This window comes from Trichosurus vulpecula, chromosome 8, assembly GCF_011100635.1.
Source record: "Trichosurus vulpecula isolate mTriVul1 chromosome 8, mTriVul1.pri, whole genome shotgun sequence".
NCBI lineage: Eukaryota > Metazoa > Chordata > Mammalia > Diprotodontia > Phalangeridae > Trichosurus > Trichosurus vulpecula.
Window position 1 is genome coordinate 179045686 of NC_050580.1, and position 3772 is coordinate 179049457.

Consider the following 3772-nt stretch of genomic DNA (forward strand, 5'->3'; position numbering starts at 1 on the left):
GCATTTCCATACCCAAGGCAATTGTTTTATTGATTTGATTATCATTTTCAGAGCCAGAGGTAGAAAGCAGGGGGAAGGGTTAAAGGAAGAAGAACAGATACTGGGATGAATAACTTTAATATATCTTGATCACCTCCTTTGAGGTACTACCTAGTCAGAAAGAAGTTCACAAATAACCAAAATAAAAATAAAAATGTCCTGAAAGACACAAATGAAATATAAGAAAAGTTCTTACGAAGAAGTCATGTGGAGTCTGTGTTATAAATTGGATTTCCACTAACCACTTTTAAGAACTTGTTAAGGATCCTTTAAAATCTCCTAATGAATACTTATAAAACCTGATTCTCATATTATCCCACTAGGAGAATTGCACATTTGTTTTCATTTGCAGATTGTGAGAATGTAATAGAGGGCTAAGCCCCTGTTGGGGAGTGTGGCTAGAGCCCAAGCTGCAGGATTTGTGACAGGCTGCAGGTGCCTACAGAGCACAGTGCACTTGCTGCACAGAAGTGGGTGCCTGAGTCTCCAGACTGGGAGGCAGAGATGTGCAAGGAGAAGTTTCTGGCCCCTTTGTTGAAGTGAATTGTAAATCTTCCATCTTGTTTTGTAGCCACAGTTGAAAATATTTGCATTACCAACTGAGGATCTTTGCCATGATACTGATGGTACCAGAAAAAGGTGTTAAAAGTAGTATCTGTATAAGTGCAGTTTACAACAGCATCCTCTCCCTCTTGGACAGTCAAGGATAGAGGATTTTGCTCCACTTTCTTTTGGCTGGTCACCCCTTGGGAAGAAAAAAATAAAGTCATTACTCTTCAGAATTCATATTTTCTTCCTCTACTTTCAAAGGAAAAACTTAAATGAAGCAAACTGAGTTCCTGCCCCCACCCCTTAGCTTTGTGAAAATTGTTCCCTGGGTCTTTTAGATATCACAGGTTCATAGATTTAAAGATGTAAAAGATCTGAGAGGCCAATTAGTCTAACACTTTCACTTTAATTTTATGTTATCAACTTAATAATCAACAAAACCACAAATATTTCAATCTACAAAGAACAAAAAAGAATACTATATATGAAGCCATGAACTTCTGTTAATGTACAGTTTTAAAGGTGTACATTTAACTATTTAGTAAGGTGATAATAAAATTGCCAAGTTTATGTCCCATTTAGAACTTTTTCAATTCTCTCATTTTTGAGATGAGGTAACTAGGGTCCCAAAGGTCAAGTGTCTTGCCCAAGATTAAACAAGCCATACCCACTTACTCCAGATCCAACACTCTTGCCTTCATACCATGCTATGACCCAATACCTTAGTCTCATCACCACAATCAATACCACCACGACCACAACTTACAATTTAGCTGAAGCCACAGGATCAATAATGAAAATCCTAAAAACATCTCCATTCTTTTTCACTGGGAAGATTCAAAAGGAACTCTGTGGGCTTAGATGCTGAATGTGTTCCTCAGACATAACCACTGTTCCCTATCCTATTTCTTTTGCTGCTTCAGAAATCATACTTCCTGACTGGCCAATCAGAGTCATCTCTGTTACTTAGCACAGTTCACCCTGCCAGTCATACTCCCTTTCACAAATACACAATCAAGGTTATCAGCTCTGTCTTATGAAGATGGAAGCACTGCCCTCTTCAGACGAAATATAGAGTTGCTGAAGGTACATTCTGTAGCATCCTAGAGTGACCTCCCCAATGATTTGCCCAACTCTGGACATTTTCACTGGCTCTCCACTATCCTTGGAATGCTTTCCTTCCTCATCTCCACCTTCCAGCTTTCCTGGTTTCCTTCCCAACTAAAATCTCACCTTCTACAACAAGCCTTTCCCAATCCCTCTTAATTCTAATGCTTTCTTTCTGTTAAGTATCTCCAATTTAATTTGACGATGGCTTTTTTATAAATACTTTTTTGCATGTTGTCTCCCACATTAGACTGTGAAATCTTTGAGAAAAAGGGATGGTCTTTTGGCTATCTTTGTATCGATGGTACTTAACATAGTGCCTGGCACATAGTAGACACTTAATAAACGCTTATTGACTATTTACTGGATATTTCATTAAGAATGGTATATCTGGGAGGAACTTTAGATTTTTTTCCTCTTTTTATAGATAAAGTACCTGAGGATGGGTAATTTAGGACCATGGATTAACAACAATTTATTAAGCTTAGGAAAGTGGGGGGGAAAAGAGAGGAAATACCACAAAGAGGCATAGTGGAGATATCCAGAGAGGGAGGAACAGAGCCAGGAGGGGAGATGCCTGGGCATGCTGGGCCTGGGCATTTCTCCAAATGGAAGTGCTTGGAGGAACTCACTAATTAGAAGAGGGGGCCATTTGGACAGACTCCTCCACAGAGAAGACTAAAGGGACAGAATCACCTTCCAGGGTGAGAAGTCACTGGAACAGGATGGAGTATTCAGAGAACACAGCTAAAAGAGGAGTGAAATAGTTATCTCAGAGACTGCAATGTGTTATAATAGTGGCTTGGATTTGTAGTCACTGAACCTGGTTTTGTGTCTTGGCTCTGCTACCTGTGTCAAATTGGCTAAGTCACTTCTTCAAAGACTCTGTTTCCCTACCCATGAAGTAAGGTTGGAAACTTTTTAAAGCTCATCCACCTCCATTTCAAAGCTCATCTACAGAAAACAGCAAGAAATATGGCAGAGAAGGGAAACAAACAGCAATAATACAAGAAGAAAAGAAGGAAAATCTTCACAGGTACATATTCTCAGGAAAACCATTAGAACAAAGAAAGTAATGAGCAAGGATTAAAAATAGGCCCTAATACACTGAGGGACATGGTAGGTAATTAGCAGGAATGAAGGAAGGTCTAGGGTTGGTTAGCTGTAGAGGTCAGAGGTGAGGTCTGACTCCAAGCAGTTCTGCCCAAAGTTGAGTTCCAAAGCCAAGTGGATGGTGGGGAAAGGGGGAATTTTCTGCAGATTCCAGTCTGGACGGTCTCTGTTCCTGATAGGGAGAGGCAGGCAGTGACAGGGCAGATAGCAAGATAGCCACACTGGCCAGACCAGGATGTCCTGATGTATGACTAGAGGAGATTGAAATTCTGATGAAGAAGGTGATAAACTGAAGATCTAGGACTAGGTGTGAGTGGTAACTGCATTACTACTTAAGAATCCCTGACACACTGCAGATGAGGATGTCTTGTTTTGTCGTTGTTCATTTTTTTATTTGAAGTTTTGCGGAAATCATCAAATTTTCAAAACTACCTGAATAATCTAGCTGCATATTACAAGAAAAAAAGAATTCCGTTATGACCACAATCTTTCTTAGGCATCCCCTGTGCACAAATGAATACATTTAGCAAGAACGTTGTACCAAGTACTGTGGCTGAGGAGATAACTATAACAGCAAGAAAAGTCCTGTTCTCAAGGAGCTTACGCCGTAGAAAGGAAGGACAACATATATATGAAGTAATGGGCAGACAAGGAAGTTTGGGTTTGGGATGTCAGCAGAGAAGGTGATTTGAGCCATAGGGGACTCAAATGACATCTCCTTTCCTAAGACAAGGGTTTTATTGATTTGGTTATCATTTCCAGAGCAAGGTGTAGAAAGTAGGGGGAAGGGTTCAAGGAAGAAGAACAGATACTGGGATCACAAAGGGATGACTGAGATAGATAACCAGATAGGATGTAAACTGCAATATAGGACCTGGAACCAGCTCCATGCAGGAGGTCAGGTCTTCTTGGATTAGCTGACTTATCTATCAGGACAACATAGCCTGGGGTTGTGGTTCCCAAA